Source organism: Triturus cristatus, chromosome 5_2 (genome assembly GCF_964204655.1).
Source record: "Triturus cristatus chromosome 5_2, aTriCri1.1, whole genome shotgun sequence".
Classification (NCBI taxonomy): domain Eukaryota; kingdom Metazoa; phylum Chordata; class Amphibia; order Caudata; family Salamandridae; genus Triturus; species Triturus cristatus.
This window is the reverse complement of record NC_140588.1, coordinates 74,756,989-74,781,092: the sequence shown is the minus strand read 5'-3', so window position 1 is coordinate 74,781,092 and position 24,104 is coordinate 74,756,989.

Sequence of the window (24,104 nt, the reverse complement as noted above, 5' to 3'; positions counted from 1 at the left end):
TGTCCCCAAGGTGTTTATATGCTTTCCTTCACTGCTGTATTATCAAGCAAAGTCTGATATGGTCCCCAGGGGAGATGTTCACCCACTTTTAGAGTTGAGAGAGACATTAAACAAGGGTGTGTATTAGCCACTTTATTGTTTTCATTCTTTTTTAATGGGGTGATGATTTTTGCATGCCCTACAAGCAAATGCGCCTTGTGTCACTGATTGTTCTATTCCTGTGTTACTTTATGCCAACGAGGCCGTATTGTTATCCAGGACTCCCTTTGGCTTACAGAAACTGATGAGTGCATTTAGGGAGTTTGTTGCTACTATGGCACAAAATATCCTCAAAAGAGGTAACTATAGTTTTACAAAATCACTTATTTTGATTTTTTAACTTTGGACAATGCCTCTCGCATTACCTGGCTTGTCTATAAGAATTCATCCTTCAGCACTTCATTTAATTTGTCAATGTGGCTATACCCATCCCAGGTTCTATCACTTACCAAGAAACACATCAAAGACACATTTTTCCGCTACAGGTCTGAATGTAGAATGTGTGCTGAGGTGAAGAAATCAACCATTGCCTTTTATATGTCCTCGTTTTCCAGGAAGGGCAGTCAAGACTGCTTGTTTTGTGTTAATAACATCCAACACCATTATGTCCTGGCCAGATTTAGACTTGGCACTTTTCATCATTTGGGCTCTTTTCCCAAAATGAAGTCTTGCCACTCATACATGACCCTTTGTCAATGTGATGGTTTGAGTAAACAAAGCATACAGCACTTTATGTTGTTCTGTAACTTTTATAGTCAGAGCCTTCAGTGCTATTATCTTAAACCTATCTTTGTTGCACCGAACATCAGAATTTTCAAGGATGTTCTGAAATATCTATTTGCTCTTAATGATCACTTGGTGTGATTTAATGTTGCCATTTTTATTAAAGAAGGCAATAACTACATCAAAGGAAAATTTGATATATTAGATATCAGTATGGGGCATAATGATTGCTTCCTATTAATATTTTTTTATTAAATTTTTTAATGATTAGAAGTTTATGAGGTAGTTTATTATGTGTACCTTCTGGATTTATTTTTTGTATGCTGTTTAAACTATATGTATGTACTTTTATGTCTGTTTTTAACTTGCCTGATAAAGTTTGAACTGACTGACTGACTGAGTAATGGGAATGTGCAAATACCGTATGGCTCCCCAGGGGTGGCACATTGAGGAGCTATGCCTTAATTTCTCTTTGTTTTGTCCTGTTTCCATGTTTATTGCATGCTGCAGCACACATAGTGAGAGGAGAAAGTGTGCTTAGGTGGGTACTCCTGGCTCTCCCTGCCACCCGCTGCAAGTATCCGAGGGAAAGTAGTGTGATAAGAGCCAAATAAGGCCTCTCAGCTGTGGCTCTGAAAAATTACTCCCAGATATGATCCCAAACCTAACAAAAAAAATAACTTACTACCTAAATACTTACCCCCTACTGACTATACCTACCCCAAAAGACAAAACCCAACTAGACGTACACCTGACAATATAATGACAAAAGACTAGACAAAACAATGAGACAGGTCAATATATGAATGGGAAAGGGACAATAAATGGACAAAGCACACTCTCACACTACCAAAATGCACACTACTCACATACACTCTCAAACAACCTCCTACACTAAGCACAGACTAACATGGGTAAAAGTGTGCCTATGTGTGATGTTCAGCCTTCATTAAGGTGAAACATTAAGTGACAATATAGTGATTAGGATTACACAGACATATAGTGATGTGTAGAGACATTCCTATGTTCTTATTGCTTTCTCAGTCTGAAGTATGCTTGGGTGAACGTAGGTATCTGCAGAGTAGGCATATTCTTGGTCAAATATGTTGCTTTGCAATGCCTATGACAAGCACTACTGTATTCACTATTATGCCCTTATCTAACATAATACACATTTTCAGATTTCCTGCCATAAGATGTGTTACAGATGCAATACACACTCAGGGAAGCAGAGAAAGACAGGTTCAGCCAGTCAGCAATGTATATATGGCATCCTGCTTGATATTTACCTGGCATTAGGGCAATGTGACCACTGTAAATATTGCTCAAATTTCATATAGCACACTAAACGAGCCAATTTCCTTCATGGAAATGCTGTGGTATAGACACATCTGCTGTCTGACACAAAATGTGTGCCTCATGCACAATGCAACTTGGAACATGTGTTTGCTCAATCTGTTTAGCTATTGTTTGAGCATCATGAGTCCAGCTGGAGTAGGCCAGACAAGTGCAAAGAACCCCGAATGCCACTATATATACTATACTATACTATAGCAGTGAATTGCATTACTAAGCATGAGAGGGCTTCCTTGAGCTTTCCATGTGGGTACGCATCACATCAGGATGGTAATATGTGCATTTACTGACAGATGACACCAGGCAAACATGCTAACCGTCATTGAGTACTACCTTCACAGGAGTGATATGACATGTAGTTAGACCTTGACATCTTATCCTTACGTTGATTTTCTTTGTGTCCTATGTACAGCAGCAGACATAGATGGAGCACTAGGACTAACAACATTCTTGCGTTAACTTTAAGACAGACCATCACGTTCACATCCATTCCTGCGTGTAACAGTTACATCCTTGCCTCATGGGGCAAGTGTTCCTGCATTGGACCTAGGTGGCCAATCCAGCACCGGCACAGGTCCATAATCAACATTTTAAGTGTTATGTTAGATACCGTACTTATCTTGCTACGTGCTTGCAAAAATTGTTGTGACATAGGGAGACTATCTGTGCTGCACTGTGTGGCCATGCCCATTATATGCCCCTCTGTTTACACTCACAGGACAGCATGTAAACCATACTATGAGTGACATCTGTAAGACAGCAACATACATCAGGAAGTGCATGACACACACTCAGTCATTGAACACCGTTTGGACCGTGGCAGAGGGTTTGTAGCTGAACACACTGTAACAACACACACAATCTCTGAATGTACAGACTGTAATACATTGCAAACTTTCAGTTGTGAATATCTTGCACAGGCACACGTGTTCTGCACATGGTGTGATCATGCCCATTTATATAAAACAACGCGATGTAGATCTGGGATTAGTGTGTCAAACAGCAACATACTTTTTGAATAGGTGAGTGGGCCATCAGTCACCAATGCAGTGAAACATGGTTAAAAAGTCCTTTGTACTTAAGATGTTAAATTAACAAGATGCTGCTATTTACACACAGTCTGTATCTTACTCCTGTCATTATTAGTAGCACTACATAGGCTCTGAGTGCATGCCTTTGTGTGTGCCTCCTGGTCCAAGGATGCTGCATTCCCTGACACAAGCATATGTAATGGCACACACGCATATGTAATGGCACACACTCAACTAAAATTTCACCTTTGGGTGGATAGTATATTTGTGATCCGTTCAACTATGCACTTGTCCACTTAGGTCAGAGGTACACAACTAAGTGGTAAGGTAAGTTCATATCTAAATCACTCCATCTGACCATGTAAATGAGGTATTCGTATGTACATGCATTTTTGTCTGACTTTTGATCCAAGTGAAATCCCACTCTTGACATCTCAGTATCCTTCAGGTGTTCAGATGTTTGCATTTTACCTATCCAGTTTCATAGAGCTCTAGCCATTAACACACTGTTCAATTTCATCTGATCATGTTGTCTTTTCAAAGGCCTTTGGTGCTCATTGCATTGCTGAGCAATGTATGACAGGTTTCTTTTATCGACTGTACCATGATGAGGAACATGTGACATTGTAGGCAGAAAGTACTTCACATGAGGTTTGTTTTGTGGTAAGTCGCACATGCATGCATTCTTTCCAAGTGACTACTTTTACATGTTGGCATGACAGTGGGCCTTTGTCCATGGCAAATGTCACTCATGATATCTGATCATATGTGCAACTATGTGGGTTCCACATAAACGCTGTTAATCAGCATGAGATCACATTGTGAGTTTATTCTCAGGTAAGGTAGTTTGTGGTTTGTAGTGCTAACTTCACTAATTACCACATGTTGTACACTTTGCTGTTGCACAGCACAGCAAGACAGCTAGCTGTGCAGCTCTCAACTGTTCAAGTGCAAGGGGAGATTAATGATCAATATGGATTTTAAAATGTGGCATGGCTGGCCTGTTCTTTTAATGCAATATTCTGCTTCACATAGCAATTCTGTATGTGTGCAAATGATAGATTTGGGACATGGCACAATGTTGGACAATGTTGGACAACAGTCCTGATGACATGATAGTCACATTTTGAGGCCTACTTCTAGTTGACAAGATGTGGATGACTTGATGTTTACTGGGACTGTGACAAATGATAGATGCAAGCTTTTAATTCTGTGTTGAACCTTCCTGTTTGGTTTGGACATTCTGTCCATCAAAGTACATGTAAATCAATTGAAGAATTTTTTCACAATGTGTGTACATCGCCTATTCCCGGCCACTGTATTTTGTACCTCTCCTCCATCCTCATCCTCCATTACGTCCTGCTCATCAGGTTCCATGTCCTACGGGACATTTTTCAGTACACAGAGGTTGTGGACAATGGCACAAACTAGTATGATGTTGCGAACCATAGAGGTCGAGTATAACAATATCCCCTCTAACATGTCCAAGCATCTGGACTGGGACTTCAGCACTCCGAAGATTCTCTCAACAATATTCCGGGTCTTGGTTGGTGCTGGATTGTAGTGTCGGTCCGCATCAGTATGGGGGTGAACTTTGGGTTCATGGCCTATGGCCGAAGACCATCTCCTTGGTCAGCTGAAAGTTAAACAGTAATTACAACTGTCAATGCATTTGCTGTCTGTTACAGTTACATTCATTTCCATGTGTGTTATGTGTACGGAATGACTCAAACACATTTCCCATGGTAATTTACAAAATGTGTTACTTATACAGTTGGGCACAGGTTTACAGGTCTCTTCCAGTTATCTGTGTAATGTCTTGTGTTGTACAAGGCCTGATATATTGGGCACTTATTCATGCCGAATTTCATGTTTCTCCATTTGCTTACTGTGATAGGTATTTAGAGATGTTTCGGATCACTTAATGTTATGTGCACTCACTAAATGTGTGTAGTGACAGTTTATTGATCAGATGTTTGCTATTGGATACTGGGATTGTTAACCTGAGTACACTGTGGTGCCTTGTCCAGGTTGGAATTTATTCTAATTTGGTGACTGATGTATGACATGTGTGGCTGCATTGTGTTAGACTTAGTAAGTTTCTGTGTGCTGGATTCATATGTTTTTCATTTGGGATACTTAGTCCACAGAACAGATGAGCCATAACATTGGTTACATCAGTCAATGTGGCTGCCAAGCTACTAGTATGTGTGTACATAGACTGTAAGTATTGCTGAGACATATTTGTTCATTTTTATTTTGCTGTTGGTGTCACAATGTTATCCATTATTGACATTTACACGTCTGGGACCTACAATGACATGGCATGCCACACATAGCCTTTCTACATACTTCTTCTTGTGTTGCTCCATTAAATTTGATCAACATAGATGTATACTGACATGTGTGACACACTTTCTCATGTCCACAGTACTTGTTCTCACACCACTGAACTTGTTAACCTTTGAGTCATACCAATAGTCAGTACGCCATAGTGAAGACACTGATCTCAAACCTATCTCTTGTGTTTTCTTTGTACTCATGTTGGCTTGTATGTCATGCAACATGGTTTAATTAGTGATTCATTACCCAGTCCAGTTGATGAGGTTCCATCCATCCACATAGCGTGAACTTACATATTGCTTCTCACTGATGTGCTTCTGCTACTGCCATTGACCGATTAGTAAATGCATGACAATGTGTGACATCATTGTCTACACAGTGCAGTACATTGCTCCCACTATGTGCACATTACACTGTGGTCCAGATATTTGAGAAAGTGGCGTTGTGCAGTGTAGCAACTTACCTGTCTGTATTGGACTGGGTCACTGAGTAAGGGCAATAGTGCATAGTATTTAGGCCAGACCACACTTTCCCCACATTTCAGACTACACTGGCACACAATGTCCTGCCTAACACTAACACAGGAACCTTTGCACGGTGATGCAAGGGTGCCAGCATTGGTACTAGACAGCCCAAATGGAACTAGTGCTGGGATAAGGGACAGGTATGCAGTATATAGCATTACTACAGTGCATTCCTACCCTTTCACTTAGATGTAGGGCAGCTCAGGATGCTGACTTGTTGTGTTGCCCTATGCCAAAATCCAAAATATGACTGCCTCAGAGTTCTGCCTATAGATGTATGTGTGCCACAGAATCCAGCACACATAGGTAGCAGAAGTTGTTATAGTCCATATAGGTACCCTATATAGGCGCAGGTAAACACTACGGGCCCGATTCACAGAACTAACTTAAGACAAAATCCTAAACTTACTACCATTTTGGTATTCACAGAAGGCACTTACTCATTTTGGTATTCACAGAAGGCACTTACTCATTTTGGTATTCACAGAAGTTAGGAGTCCTAACTTTAGGACTCCTAAATGTCTTCTGTGAATACCAAAAGTCTTAAAATTAGGATTTTTCGCAGTTTAGTAGTAGTATAGTTAGTACTCCTAACTTTAGGACTCCTAAATGCGTTCTGTGAATACTGAAAGTCTTAAAATTAGGATTTTTCTCAATTTAGTAGTAGTAAATTTAGGACTCCTAACTTTAGGACTCCTAAACTGAGAAAAATCCTAATTTTAAGACTTTCGCTATTCACAGAAGGCATTTAGGAGTCCTAAAGTTAGGACTCCTAACTTCTGCGAATACCGAAGTGAGTAAGTGTCTTCTGTGAATTCCAAAATGAGTAAGTGCCTTCTGTGAATACGAAAATGGTAGTAAGTTTAGGATTTTGTCTTAAGTTAGTTCTGTGAATCGGGCCCTACAACTTTTCACCTATACCCTTCCCTTCATTACATACATAACAGTTCATAGGGACTGACCTTTAACCTAGATTCGACACTGCATTCAGAACGCGGGTTTTTCCCTGGTTCGATACTCATACATTATGCATGAGGCTTCTTGGAAGCACAGCAGGATGAACATTCCCTGTATAATATCTATGTTAAAGTTCAAGCCTGACGTCATCCTTTAAGCCGACACAGTAACACAGCATAGTAGGACCCCTGGGGAGACCTGTGGGTTTATATACAACATGTCTTGCTTAGATAGACAGAGGAGACTGTGACTTCCAGGCTGACACACTGACAAGAGACGCTGAGGTTCCTGCATGCAGACGCTCCAGCTAGCAGTGGTCTAACATCCCAAGCAGGGTGTTCAACTCGAGACCAGGACGGGGTCCCATATTCTCTCCTTTCTCAGGTAATGTTGTTGACTAGACCTTAGAGAGATTCTTGGCATAACACCTACACAGATGCTAGGTACATTTAGGTACATCTAGTTAGGGAGGCATCGTAGGAGTACGCCCTTATTATCATGTATTCTATGTACTTGTATATATTCATGATTGCTGCAAAATCGTAGAACTGTAACATCCCTTTACTTTTGTAGTACTGCTAATCATATATCTCTGCTACTGTCTGATGGTTGTTACAGCACATCTATTTTAGTAGCCACTTTTAATGCATTTTTCATATATGTTTTTAATTTAATCTACAAATTTAACTAGAATCCCCTAGTTTCATAGTTGAATGATCTTTACAGCTTATCCCCAGCAGAGGGCAATCATGTCATGCACGAAGCACCCTCACACAAGGACGCTACATACACGCAAATGCCGTCAAAAGGATTCTATTTATAGAAGACAAGTGAGGCTCTCGGGAAGGCAGCTTCCTGAGATTAGTTTCCAGATACACAAAGGCAGAGGTAAGACAGATATGTTATCGTCTCCACTCCCTTTGTGGTGAACTTGAAGCCCCGCAATACCTTTCTTTAATTAATGGAGGTATGCTTGTGTGATTATTTTGCAGTGAACTCGCAGGCAATAATTAGCCCGGAGTTTATCACAGACGTTTTGCCAGGAGGCGATCGGCCTCGGCAATCATTGCCCAATTGAGAAGTATTGAATACTCAGAGTAGACCCCGAGCACCAGAGGTTAGTGGGCAAACTTTTTTGTACTCATGGTGTACTTTGATATCCTGGTGGAATCCTAATTCAAGCTGAGCTGGGACACAGGGCCTCTCCTTAATATAATTAAAATTACCCAACCCCATCTAAAATGCGCACATTTTTCTTGAACAGGCCACACACAGACTCTACATATAGTACTGATGAAGACCCCCCCTTAGAAGAACAAAATATTGCGATAATATCTGTGGTCGAAACGTCCATGCACACTTTCAAGCAGATCGATTATAAGTCAGGTTGAATCAGATTTTCATTTTTTCTCACACTGTGTTTAAATGTTTGTCTTGAATATATGTTCATTTGTTATGTATATATTGTGTTGTGATATGTAAATAGATTTATTTGCTTTCGCTTCACGTTATGTGTCAATAAGTGTAACTGCACATCAAATATCTGTGTGTGCATATATATGTCCTATATTCAATTTTTGAGTATAGAGTTTTCACCAAATTTGTTATAAATTCATACACTAATTCAGAAGTACATGAGCTTCTGCTTCTTGGGCTTTCTTTTCATTGCATATTAAAGGGTAAGCAGCTTCAGTGGCAATCCGCCAACACCTAAGGGAGTTCGGTCCTTTAGAACAGGAACATGAACTACCAAAAATATTTGAAACTGCGTATGCAGAATTAGGCAGAGACAGTTTGGGTGGGAAGGCTTTAAAACCACAATTAATGGGAAGTCCTGAAAAGGACTATTCAAAGCAGATACCTGATTCTTCTAAAAAGAAGTTGGACAATAAAAAACAAGAAACAGATCTCACTCCAGAGTTAGATCGCCTCCAGAGGAGCCCACCGAAAAGTGGTAGAACCTTAGGAATACGGATAATATTAGGAAACCTGACAGGTATCAGGATACTGATACAGGTATCTCTCGTTCGTTTCAGGGTTCATCGAAAACCTCAGAGAGAGGACGGTAAGAAAGACAAGAAGAGTATACAAAGTCCAGGGACAAGCAGCACGCTCAAGATTACACTTCTACAAAAGAAGAATTACCAAAGCAAAAGCCACAGTTCAAAAAGAAGAAAGTTGCAGGTCTAAAGATCATACATGCCCAGAATTCTGAGGACTCGACTACTAAATGGGTTCTCAGGATGCTAGACAGTGTGGCAGAAGTAAAAATAGCTCATCAGAACCTAATGGAATTTCTGGTAACAACTGCGGACTTGAATGATTATATCATGGTGGAAACACCTGATACTAGAGTAAGTATCCCACATAAAGTATATCAAATAATGCTCCAGATGGAGGGGGACAAAAGAAGGAAAGTGAGAGGTCTCTTTTGGGAGAATGTAATGTTTGGCTATGACATTTTTTTAGCTGAACAAGATTGGCGGCCAGCATTCGCCATAGATTGCCCTAAAGGAGAAACTGTAATACTACTGTCATTCTCAGACCATAAACCTAGGCATTTGCAACACACATATGCATGGGAGTGGGCGGTAGCCCAAGCTCCAGCATTATATAAAAACCATGTTGAATGGAATGAGGATTCAACCCACCACATTATTCCTATAAAAAATATTCCAACTGCACAGAGGCAGTAACCAATAAAGCAAGAAGCTAAAAAATAGGTCAGGGAGATTTTGATCAACTTGAATACCAAGGGAAGATAGAAACATGCACCTCTCAAATGAATAATCCTTTGTTTCTTGTCATGAAACCTGACAATTCATGTCATCTAGTTTTAGAATAGAGACATTTAAACACTTGCAATAAGACATTTTTGGTTCAAAATGCACACAGTGCCGCATTAATGAATAACATTGTGCGGAAAAAATATAAAACAACTCTTGATATCTCAAATGGATTTTTCTGCCAAAATTTAGCGCCTGAAAGCAGGTATTTGACAGCATTCTCAGTGCTAGGTCTTTAGAGGCAATTTCGGCGACTCCCCCAAGGGCATAAGAACAGCCCGGGGTTGTTTTCGGCCAGAGTAAGTGAGTTACTTCAGAAATTAAATGAAGAGGCATTGTCCTATGTGGATGATATTTATCTGACGGACGATGACCTGGAGGAACACTTGAACAGATTGAATACCATCATTTGGGGATTTGCATCTGAGGGCAACAAATGTAACTTTAAAAAATCAAAAATTGCCCACCTCAGTGTCCTGTTTTTAGGATACGAACTTTAAAGTAAAGGAAAGAGCCTGGCAGCCAATTTTTTAGAAAAATGCGCGCTGCTCCAGCCTCCAAAATCATTAAAAAATCTACAGTCAATACTTGGATTCCTACATTTTGGTCAAATGTACATTTTGGATTACGCAGAAAGAGTAAAACCTTTCTACGACTTAATAAAACCTGATTTCCCAGCAAGAAACTTGACACAGGAATATACAGATACACTTTGTTTCTTACAAGCTGACATGATAGCTTCAAAACACTTACAGACACGTGTAAATGTACGCAACCTGGTGATCCGTATAATTGCAGGTCAATCTGGGTATACCTAACTCAGATATAATGAAGGTGAAACCGTACCAATTGCATACAAATCACATTTGTACACAAATGCTGAGATGCGCTTCACATCTACTGAAAAGTTTCTGACAGTACAGACTGCCATAGTGAGAGAAAGAGCACTGGCTCAGGGGAAACGCATAGTAGTAGTGACTCCGGTTCCAGCCTTAGAGGCTGCGACAAAGGCAAGTGTCCCTAACGCTACAGCCTTACATCCAAGATGGATACAATGGGCTAATTCTCTCACTGCAACAGATGTAGAATATAGGTACGACCCAAGATTAAAGACACAAGTATTCCTGCAATACGAACAAGAATATCCTCTACATAATGAAATAATGCCTCCAGTTCAGTATGAATATATCATTTGATGGATCTGCTCAACTGGCCACAGGGAGTAAGCAACAACACAGCGCAGCATGTGCTATCGTTAAAGGTCGCATGCGGGATGGAAAGTTCCATCTGAGCCGCAATAAAACGCAATCTCTAGGAGACTACACGGCACAGTTGGCAGAGTTAAAAGCACTGATACTGACACTAGTGACTACGGATCGAAAATTACCCACACTAATTGTGTGCGATTCCTTTTACTGTGTGCAGTCTTACAATGAATACTTGCAATACTGGGTTCCAAACGGGTTCAAAGATGCAAAAGGTGGCACAATTATGCATACAATTGTATGGGAACAGGTAGTGAAGTTAAATTTCTGAACTACCAAGAACTCACGTGATACACACACTGAGTGATCAGCGTGATGGCCCTCACATTGAAGGGAATTCATTGACTGATGAAGCTGCGAAGGGGGCCATACGTACGACTTCCGTAGCTGCAATCACTCATTCCAAAACAAGAATAGACAGTGAGATTATGGTGGCTGGTATTGCTTCAAGCAAAACCAGCGGTGCAGTACCAAAAAGATTTCCACTCAAGTACTCCTACAAGTTAAATGCCAAAAACATTCCATTTGCTCGGATTCCTGGAGTGGGGGATAGAGTAATTCCAAATATGGATCGGGACAAGACAAGAAGTTGTCTGGGGGGGTCACTCCATTTGAGGTCCTATTTGGGACAATAATGTGGGTCCAAGATCTTGATTGTGAAGGCGCAGTAGCGGATGAAAAACCTTTTGACATCCATGATCGTTTGGCCGTTTTACAGGATCTAAATGAATCCAGGACAAAACAAAGTAACATCCACCTGAAGCAGGCCGCCACAGGGGAAGTCAAATCAGTCACGGCAAGACCTGTCTGGATCCGAAAAGTCAGAGATCTGGTCAGAGAGAAAATAGCAGACAAAAAAGAATTTGGGCCACCCTACAGAAAACCTGTACCGGTCCTAGCCATTGAAGGAACAAAAACTGTACTTCTACCGCCTCGTGCCGGAAAAAGGAGAAAAGATTTGTCATAAACTTTGATATGTTTTCTTTGGATCCAAGTGAACCTGAAACTATGCCAGCCCAAAAATCATGCAAACAGCAAGTTAAAGACTTTATGAAGTTTCTTAGAAAGCCTTACCTGGTATCACCATGGGTAGAACTATGGGTAACTTCCGGGATCCTTTTCTTTCTTTTCTGGTTAGGCTTAGTGATAGTTTTTAACATGCTTATTATTAGTAGACAATACATTCAGCAAAACTCTGCAGCCCAAAAGGTGAATATAGTTTTAAAACCACATCAATCATCTCATCGAGACAAAGAGACTTGTCATCAGTGAACATTACAGCAGTTTCTATTCTGGATGATATAGTTTGGGACAATTTTGATTTCAATATATTTGGCCCGACAGAAATTTTAAAAATTCCACATTTATTCAAAATATCATCGAATGATTTCATTACCTCAAGTACTTTTCCTGATGATTGGGATTTTGAAACTGCAAATAACATGCTGTCTGATTTAGAAAAATCTGGTGCATTTTCTAATAGTGAAACACTGGAGAGCTCATCAGATTATGAAGCTGTGTATTGTTATCAACATTATGGTCATAATGTTTTGCATAAATATGCTAATCCTAGAAATGTGTTCAGATACCACCAGTGGAAACATTGTCCAAAACCGCCAAAAGGCAGTTCAAATACGTTTGCACAAAAGTTTCCGTATTTTTCAGGGTTTAATATGTCTGACCCAGCCTCATATTATAATAAGGTTGCACCTACATCAGAGTAGAAAAATATGTTAACAAACACCAAACTGATTAAATATTCACAAGAGAGGTCTAGGATACAATACCGCACTTATTTATGTCTTGGGAATATTGTTGGCTTTTGGTGTGAATGTCAAAGGCCACAAGACCCCTTAGTTTCCTAAATTATTGAAAGAAACGTTCACAACAAACAGCTGCATAAAAGGTTTGATCCGCACACAATGAAAAATAAAGTTCCACCAAAGTATCGTAATTTACATATTCCTTCATTTTGATTTCTTTCTTCACAGTAGCCAACGCGTTTCATCCGTTTAAGGACTTCTTCAGGGCACATTAACTGTCCTCTGAGTAGTGTACGTTTTCTTCTTACTCAGGTGCCATCCACCTTGTATTTATGCTTTCTGTATCACTGGGATATCATAATCCCCAGTCCCAACAAAGAATTTCTAGTGTTCTCTTCTATATTCTCTTTCGAGGTGATGGCAACATCAAAAACATGAAATGTGTCCCGGGCAAAGTGTCCCTCCTTCTGTATACAACGGATTTACTCTGCATCCTTTACTGGCCAGTTGTCTGAACAACGTTACGACTTATGGAAAGACACCATAGAATTAAAATCAGTCTGGGGGTACTAGGGAATGACAAGTTCAGGGAACAGAAGCTTTATTTAGAGCGTGCCTTATCCCTCAACAGATCATATTTTTGAACGAGACAGTGCAACAGACGTCTTGTCTTGGATTAGCCAAGAATGAAGAGTTGAACACACCTCGGCTGCCAACGCCATCATCAACCGAGGGTAATGGAACATCACAAAAAGGGGTTACATTAGATGACATCATACAATACAACAGATCAGATCCTGATTGGAAGAAATGGTTGATTTGGCGCACAGACACCAATGGTTGCCAGGAAAGATTCATGGGTAGAACCGAAGGGTTTAGTATCCATAGGCCAGATACACACTATGTACAGAGACAACATACAGGGGTAGTGACATCCTACAGTGTTGGGAAGTTGTGCCTTAATTGGCTAGAAACCTCAACACTAACAGAAGTGAAACAACACTTATCCTTACTCACACAGGACATGGATGTTAGGGATTTTTTACTGGGTCCCAGGAAGCCACGCCAAAAACATTTCATATATGCTGGCATTTATACTGCCTGCAATGAAATCTGGAAAATATCCCAACAAGAGGCCGCAGAAAGAATAGGGGAAATAGACTGTATTAACTTAGAGAAATCTCTAGCAGTGGTAGACAATGGGTTAACTACATTGACCTCCAGGATATATTCCTTAGGCAACATTGTATCTTCTGCGATAGACACCCTAGAACAGGTTTTAGCCATATTACAACACGGGCAATCTCTATTACGTTCTATTATGTTATTGAGCTGCATGCTGCAATCTTTGCGTGCAGGCAATGTGTCTTGGCGTTTCATCAACAGTACGTCTCTGTTTTCTGAATACAATCTAGCAGATAAACAGATAGAAATGGCCCAAAGGGGAGCAAAATATACAATGCTGAGTATCGAAAAACTAGATAGATTACCGTTCACAGTGGCAGAATCACCGCACACAAAATGGCTAATCCATGGCCACATAACTCTACCGGCCACTACTTTTCAATTTCAATATTGCCTTGAACAAAAAGCAGGCAGGCAAATATGAAAAAATGGGTAAGGAATACATTAAGGAATCTTGGGAATTACCATACAGATTTTGATGCCCGAGTGGAGATCGAGAAGTGTTTCTCACTGGTACAGACTATGAGAGCGCTTTAAGTGGATCGCTCATATGTCAGGACATTCTACTGCTCGGGTGTGTAATGGTTCTGTGGCGAACTCGTCCTGTCATCTGAGGGGTGCACCAGCTGCCGTGATTACTCCAGCATTTGGGATACTTTCGAATGGGAGTTACTTGATGCTGAACAGTCAAGGCTCCTGTGGAATGCTCCCGGACATCGCATATCTGGTAACCGTGAGCTCCAGGGTTACTTGTTGTATGCAAGTATTGTTTCCACTGACACACACAGTCAGGGAGGCGCCGTTATGGCCTTCTCTGGATGTTTCTCTAATATGGTTTGATACTCAAGGCAGAATGAAAGCCATGCTTTTATAGAAGTCTGTGCCCTTAGCCTTAAGGGAAGAGGTGTGGCGCCGTGGCCAGGGCGACTGACTCCGGAATCTGGGGATCACGGTTCGATCCCCGGTGCCAACGGCAGATTAGCCCTGCACCATGAAACTCTGGGCAATAGCTTGCTTAATCTTCCCGACGGCCTCCAGCACCTAGAGACGCTTATGGGTGATTGTTCGCGCTTTACAAATGTAGATATTATTAACCTCCACTCATGAGACTTTTGAACTCGAGATCGGAACTGCCCTTTCCATTTCATATAAATGGTAAATCGTATCTTTAATATGTATGATACGACTGGCATTGTCCACCTATTTAAGACCATAGGTACTGGACTTCTAAGCACCTTTCAGATGGTACTTGGAGTTATACCAAACGTCATACACTCAATATTCGGAAGCATCTTTGGAGGACTTCTGCTGCTCCTGTTTCTAATAGCAGGTATCCTGATTGTCTTCTATCTGCTACGCAATGGATGTCCCATTCACCAAGGAGATGGAAAAAGTGCTCCTGGAATGGAAATACCATGACCGCATGGTACAACACCTGGGACAACACCTGGGCACGCCTCACCTGAGAGAACTAAGTGCATCTTGGTTCCTGTCATTTCGACCAGCCCCGATGGACTGCATCTTACCTGTCCTCCAATGCCTGTTTTGCGGAGAAGAATGAGTGTTAGACCTTTGTTTGACACTCCCATCATGTGAGCAACCGGACGTGAATGCTCTACTGGACCCGAAAATGGCCCATGTTCTGCAATGCCCTCATCACATTCCCATATTGTTGGCTGCATTCCTTGAGACACCACAGGATGTAACTGCACCTGTTGGTATGAACACTGGCTCCACCACTAACACCCAGGTTTTGGACGACGCACAGGCTGACCCTGCACCAGCTGCAGACAGCATGGAAGATCATCTGTGCTCAATTGACGTACTCTGCGAGGTGTTACAAGGGCTGTCTACTGCGGAAGCAAGCAACGAAAAGGATGCGTCTACCAGCCTGGACACATAACAATTGACTCATTTTTGGCTCATCGTGTGCTGGAAGAAATGTGCCCTTTTTAATAACAAGACTGACTCAGTGACTAAATTGACATTCCTTTTCATTTATTAGGCGTAAATGGCTTTCTAATGCTTATAGTAATTCAACTATATCAACAAACACTTTTTAGAGCTAGGGCCTGCAAAAAAAATTCTTTTTAAGTTTTTAAAAATATTTTTAGATGTTTTTTAACATTTTTAACTAATGAAATGTTTTTACTTCAGTGCATACCTATGTCTAGTTAGACTGTTAGTACACTTATTGGTTACATATATCGTCCGGTCGGAAGAGGAGTGGTGTTATATTCCATATAGCTACCTATATAGGCGCAGGTAAACACTGCAACCTTTCACCTACATCCTTCCCTACATTACAAACATAACGGTTTATAGGGACTGACCTTTTACCTAGATACAGTACTGCATTCAGAATGCGGGTTTTTCCCTGGTTCAATACTCATACATTATGTATGAGGCTTCTTGGAAGCACAGCAGAACTCACTGCAGGATGAACATCTCCTGTATAATATCTACGTTAAATTTCAAGCCCGACATCATCCTTTAGGCCGACACAGTAACACAGCAAGGTAGGACCACTGGGGAGACCTGTGGGTATATATACATCATGTCCTGCTTACACAGACAGAGGAGACCGTGACTTCCAGGCTGACACAATGACAACAGATGCTGAGGTTCCTGCATGCAAATGGTCCAGCTAGCAGTGGTCTAACATCCCTCGCGGGGTGTCCAACTCGAGACCAGGACGGGGTCCCATATTCTTTCCTTTCTCAGGTAATGGGGTTGACTAGACCTTAGAGGGATTCTTGGCATAACACCTACACAGATGCTAAGTACATTTTGGTACATCTGGTTGGGGAGACATCATAGGAGTACGCCCTTATTATCATGTATTCTATGTATATATTCATGATTACTGCAAAATGGTAGAACTGTACCATCCCTTTACATCTGTAGTACTACTAACCATATATCTCTGCTACTGTCTGATGTTTGTTACAGCACATCAATTTTACACAAGAATAACAACTGTTCAATAAATCCTTATTGAAATGTCCAGACTGTTTATTCTGTGTATCTCTGAGACAAACTAAGTAAGCATGAGTGACTGAGGGAAAAGTAGTATATTGTTTCCATGATCCTGAGAGATCAGAGTTGTCATGTTCTGAGATTGCCAGAACTTATTCTCTCCCCGATAAGAGGAGATTTTAGTGGCACTGTGAGCTAGCTTATGCAAAACAGGCTAACGTATCCGGTGGGGGTGCTCGGAACCAGTCTGCCACCAAGCCCACAGTTTATGTAATCCAAATACGCAGATCCTGTATAGGATATATAGGAAGTACATGACAAAGTGACTTGGATGAATTCAAATGTTTTTCCTTGTTACACATCACCTGGGGAGACCATTTTATTTGTTACATTTAGAAGTTTACCTAGTATGAAATACATGGCATGCCTCATGAGCCATAGGAGTTGCGTGGAGACACCCTCACAATGCCCATGGAACCCCTCCCTTGCACACAGTGATGGTACACTGCATTCTGCCCTGTGTTGCATTGCTCGATACCTTTACGGCATTCATAGGCATAGAAAATGGCTTTGTGTGTCTTAACATGTGTGACATGGGGATTAGCTTTACATGTGTACCGTGATGCATGGTGCATGCATGAGGCAGCCCCCTCACACATATGACCCTATATCCATCAATAGATACAGATATGGCTAATTTGTCATACTTGTTTTAATGCTAGTAGCTCTGCTATGTACTTCAGTATTGCCTACCAACAAGTGGGCCATTCCCAAATCACTCATTCATAAAGCGCTTGTTGATGATGCAGTGTCTGAAGATGTAGGCATCATGTGCAGTCCCAGACTATTTTGCCAGCACATTGGTGAACATACCCTGATGGCCCACGATGGCCTGGATGTTAACGGAGTAGATGTGCTTCTGGTTCAGGTCAGGTGTGATGCTGCTGATGGGGGTACCTGTTGCATATATGTGCAATCCATGGCTCCTAGCTCATCTGGGAATCTAGCAATTGCATAGGAACCTTGCTTGGTGTCCAGTTGCTGTTGATGTGTCTTGTGGAAGAGGAGGTACTGGGGTGCTAGGTAGATGATGGCATCCAGGATAAAGGCTAGGAAGGCAGAAAAAGATAGCTGTGATACTCCAGCCAATCTGGCTGTTCTGATCTGGAATGAACCAGATTCCAGAATGTGGAGGATATCCATTAGCTGACCTGCGGAGGGATGTTGGTGAGCCTGGCAGTTGGTGACTGGAGCCTTAGCACTATCTGGTTCAGCAGTTCTATTATGGACTCCCGCCTGAGTCGGTAGAATGTGATGACCTCATCCTCCCTGAGCTCAATGAGGGATGTCCGCTGGCAAACAACACGCTCTCTTCTCCTACACTGCCTACGTTGTCGGGGTGGGGGTGAAGGTGGGGGTGAGGTTGGCGGTCTACTCACAACTACCAGCTGCAAAATGAGCCCCTCCATGGTGTAATGGAGCTTGCAAACGTTTTTTTGCGTGGCTTGGTATTTATGTACCAGAGCCAATATGTCATTTCTTATGCCTGTGGCTCTGTGGCTCTGTGAGACGCTTGATAATGATGCATCACTTATTGACAAAACAATAAATATCACTGTGTTGGTTTAATGGTGGATTTTATGAGGGAACGCCTACCATGAATATTTTATTTTTTGCATGACACAGGCAGTTCTGGCACTGGGAAATTCCGACACAGGCCTACAAAAACTGATGCATTGGTCACATGCGCCAGTTTGTAAATAAAGAGTACTGCTTGCACCGCCATCACGTCAAAAATAGTTTCACAACAACGGTGCAGGCCTCTCATAAATAATAGGGAAGCGACTTGAGAAGCACTTCCGCGTACGAAGCCGACTGTTTGAGGCCACAAGGTGACGAACAGTAAGGGAGGAGTAACTCGGACATCCGTCACCTTGCATGAAACTGACGATTCGGCCATAAGTTGAGGAATATTGAAGGGGAAACGTCACGTACCCACGGCTACCAATATAAGAATCAGTATCAGGATACTTAAAAAATACATTCACACAAAACATTTAAAACCTGCAGCGTTCCACTACGTGGACCCACAAGTGAAAACTGAATAAAAATCGGAATATTGAAGTGAATAAACCAGGTCCCTGTAAAATAGAAGAGGACCTGTAGCCTATCACCTGTCTTGATAAAGATGGAATTACAAGAATAACCATCGAAACGCGTCGACGCATCTAAAATAACGCAATCCAAGGGAGAACTGTGGTTGACTGCGAGTAGATATAACGGTGCATACATATCACCAACCACAGTCGTATATACAAGACCCGTCAGGATGCGTAATTTATGACAAAGTGCATTGTCTTCCAAAATTTTTTTTTCTGTTATGCGGGCTCATAACAGTTTGTGAATTATATCAATGTGATAATCTGTATAGGTTACTTTTTGTGTTTTTAAGTTTATGTAATTGCATTATTGATTTTATGAATTTTATGTATACTTTTAAAAAAATAAATGTAATGAATATTTGATGCCTTTTCATATTAATGAGTGTTAGATTCTTAAGTGTGGTACCATTGTGTCATAGCATAGGGATCGTATTTTCTTAACTCTCATAAATAAGCCCTTATTCTCTATTTGATTGTGAATTAAACAAAATATTTCAAAATTTGAGCATGTGTTTGCTATATACTTGGTTTTTTACTTTAGTGTATTACTTTGACGTTCAAATCACAAAAGTTGCTTAGGCTCTGTCGCTGACATGGATTACCTTAAGGATTTTTACAGTAATTACTGAGAAAACTATTTGCCTCAGTGGTCAAAGTGTATTTAAAAAAATATGGGAACTGTGATGCTGCGTGCAATAGGAGCAGGATGAGTGAGCATGGGGCAGGGTCAAAGGTGTGGTTAAAAAACAAAATATCTTTAATACCTTCAGGTAACTAGATATGAAATAACGCATAGCTTAAATGAAAAATAAATGCAAGTTAAGTTAATCAGTGGGAAATGCACTATTATACATTATTAAACCTCTATTGGTTAATGCACTGCAGAGGTCTCTGTGTGTAACTAGAGAGAGACAGAATCAAATCCTGGTTGGTGCAGTAGAGAATAGGGACTCTTGTATGTTTAATGCTACAAGGTCCCCGTCTGTGGCAGAAACACTTTAAATATGCAAGTCGTTATTTGAAACTTGCATTACACACAGTATAAGATAGGCTGCTACAAAAAGGTATAAGATAAAGTGCTTCCAAAATAAAGGTTTTGGTGAATCTAAGACTGTACGCAGTGCAAACGTTTTATACAACTGGCCTTTAAAAACACGCACTTCACAGCTCAGCTGGTAACTCCCTTGCAATACTTCTCAAAAAGAATAATTCTGTGTCATTAGGAAGCTTCAAGTAAGTCCATCAATGAATGCTAAAATACAATTTTAGGCACCCTTTATTGTTGCATATAAACCGGTTGTGCATATTTATATTTCTTTGAGGCATCAGGCATCCTGGCAAGAAGGCTTGTTTAACTGTCTTGCCCTCCCTCGGTTTTTACAGAATGGGACTCTCCCTACCTTATATTTCCGCTGAAGCATTTCAGCTTTCAGAATCAACCTTCCCGGGACGGTGGTCTTTTCACAAAAAGTCGGGATACTGGTTTTCTCAATTAAAAAAGTATGGACACGTCGTGTTCTCCAGATGCCTCCTACTTCGACCACTGATTTACCTGGAAATTCAGGGACATGAATATATATGGAGCCTGAAACGACCCGTTCCAATGTCAAATTTAGGGAGATAAGATTTTGAGAACTAAAAACCAGGACAGGACAGAAATAAAAGTAGGACTAAAACCTTTAGTCTTACTTCTATATCTGGCCTTTCCCGGTATTTGCACAACCTTGTCAAAATGTGCATAGATATATCCAAATCACAAGTCCTCACTGAGACCCCTTACCCTGGCGGCAGTGGTGCACATACAAACATGAGCTTCATATGCCCATCAAAAGTTACTCCTTACCTGGCGATGAAAAGAAATCATGCCCACTCCCAAATTTGGTTGCTTTGTTACTACTTCCAAATGTTAGTTTTGCAAGTGGATCAAACAACCCAATGCGTTTCAGCGATCAAGTCGCCTTGCTCAACCGTACCCAAGGTGAATTGTGACCTGATCGCCGAAAAGCTTTGGGTTGTTTGATCCACTTTCAAGAATAAAAACTTTGGATGTATTAACAAATCAAGTAGATGCATAGATAGATGGATAGATAGATAGATGGATAGATAGATAAATAGATAGATAGATGATAGATAGATAGATAGATAGATAGATAGATAGATAGATAGATAGATAGATAGATAGATAGATAGATAGATAGATAGATAGATAGATAGATAGATAGATAGATAGATAAACAGATAGATAGACAGATAGATAGACAGATAGATAGATAGATAGATAGATAGATAGATAGATAGATAGATAGATAGATAGATAGATAGATAGATAGATAGATAGATAGATAGATAGATAGATAGATAGATAGATAGATAGATAGATAGATAGATAGATAGATAGATAGATAGATAGATAGATAGATTTACAAGGCTACATTTACTAAACCTTATCTATGGCAGTATGGTCGGACCTCCACCCTGAGCCGGCCACTACCCTTCTCCCTACCCTGTCTCCCCTCTGCTTGGAGCATTCAGCTCAACTAATCCTTTGCTGCCTGACAGAAACGGAATAGATTGCTTGATTTTCTTTTTTCATTCTTCTGAGGCGTCTGTGTAAAGAGAGCATACCTTCCTATTCTCCATACAGTTCCAAGGGACATAGCAAGGCGAGGCGATAGAATTATTGCTGCTTTTGCGGCCGTTTTCGGCCGAAAAGCGGCGATAATTTTATCGCCTAATTAGCAAGCTTACGCTAACGCGTGAAAACTTGCGTTAGCGTAGGAATTCCTAATGCCCAGCTTTGCATCTTTAATGAGATGCAAAGTGGGCGTTCCTGACCTGACATGACAGTAGGAAATGTCGCTAAGCGACATTTCTCCTGTCATCAAGCCCCACGCTATGAAGCATAGCAGCAAGAAAAGTAGCGATAACCCCTGTTATCGCTACTTTCCTTACGTCTGCTTCAGGACTGACTTAGCCATGATATCCTATGGAAGGTGGATATCATGGCTAAGTTTTTGAGTCCCTATCATCAAGCTAACGCCACATTGTGTGAGATTATCGCTGGGTTTCCAGCGATAATCTCACGTTAGGCAGTTAGCGTGAGGATTTTTATCGCTTTTGAAATAAGCGTTGCTAGTAGCACGCTATCTCAGTGATAAAAATCCACGCTAGCCGGCGATAATTATCCTAGCGCTAAGTGCGCTTAGCGATAATTATCGCCGGTTGTTGCTGATATGCCCCATAGTTCCTCACCTTTATCGCAAAAACCTGGACAATTATTTAAAATGAAGAAATGTGTCAGGACACTTCCCCGAAACCCGGGAGTGTCCGGGTAAAATCGGGATGTTTGGTCACCCTATCAAATAATAATTACTTCTATCTGATAGGTCCCGGGCCAGACCCGCTTGAGGTTAAGCGTGTGGGTGACGGAATGAAACTGAAAGCAACCTGAAAACGAGTACTTTTGGTGTGCTAATAGTACGTAAAGAAGTAGGATGACAGGGTCACGGTGGGTTCGTGTGGTCGATCTTTACATTGTGAAACTGGTGTTTCCCATAACCTGCTCGTACAACAATCGGAGTTGGCTTCCATCGCAACATCTGGGATTGCGCAGACGGCTCTTCTCGAGGCGCAGGGATATTACATTAGGAATGGTGTACTGGGGACATCTAGTGGCCACGTTGTAAACATGCAATTCGACTTTCTCTACTCTGTAAAAACATGTTTTAAGGCAACAATCAGGGATTGCTCTGCTCCTTTGTCCGATCCGAACGCATTATATTAAAATTAGAAAAACACATGTTTAAAAGTTCTGGTCAGGGGGATACAGACACGCGTGGGAGTACCACCAAGAAGCAGAAGATCTCACGTGGTGCGGGAGGACGGGCAGTGCATGCATCGTAAAATGATGGATGCCGGTTCCTAAAGCTCTGATGAGAAGCCCGCGGCCGCCGCTTTTAAATGTCACTGGGTAAATATCAAGGTTGCATAGTCTTGAATCCACCGCAGGCCTCTTTGATAATCCACTGCCAGACGCGCCCTCTCCGTTTATATCGCTCCTGTGGTCTCTGTTTCTCCCTTTGTGAAGGTTTTTCAGTCTTTTCCGTCCTCCCTTTTTTCCCTTTGTACGTTTTCCAGCTCCTGGAAACGTTTGATGAGGAAAAATAAGTGTTGGTCCCTAGAATGAGTGCACGTGGCTCCCACTGGCAACCACCGGCTCAAATAAATGAAGCACTGAACAGGGAGGAATTTAAAGCACAGGGGTCCGCCTAAAGAAAAAACAAGAAAAGATGGGGGGAAAAACATTCCATAATGGGTAGTGTTTGTTTGGACTACTTCACGCTCGCTACATGCCGTGGACTATTTTTACTACAGATGGACAAAGGCAGCTGAACCACAGTAGCCAGTGTCGGAAACGGGTAGTCCAAAAGCCTCTTTCTGCATCTCTGTATGTGTTTGTTGCATGGTGGCACGAGCTCACTGCTAGACATTAAAGCTCTCTACAGACAAGACCTAAAAGCAAGGGTGCAGAACCCTGGGAATGCAGGTTGTCTGCCTTCGGAGAATGCTCAGCCCGTTCCAGGGAACCCATCTAAAACAACTCCTTTCCAGAAAGAAGCTTAAAACTGCTATGAAGTTGGTGTTTGTGATGCTGGAATTCAGTGTCCAGATGTACAGCAGCGAACACCTTTCAACCCGATGGTAATCCCTGCCTTGCTTCCTACCTATAAATCCAAAACGAACAAATAACATAAAACGGGCCCAACGAAAGTATCCAGCATCTTTTAAGCCATCATGTCCCATCTATTAGTATACTGACTAAAATGTCTTTATTGCATACAGGTAAATGCGCCTGGAAGTGACTGCAAGATCTTCCACACACACTTTCAATAAGACAATAACTACCTTAATAAAATAAACACATACGTTAAGTACCTAATCTATTATTAGCGTTTTATCATTATCGCCTTTATCATTAATATTGATCAGTC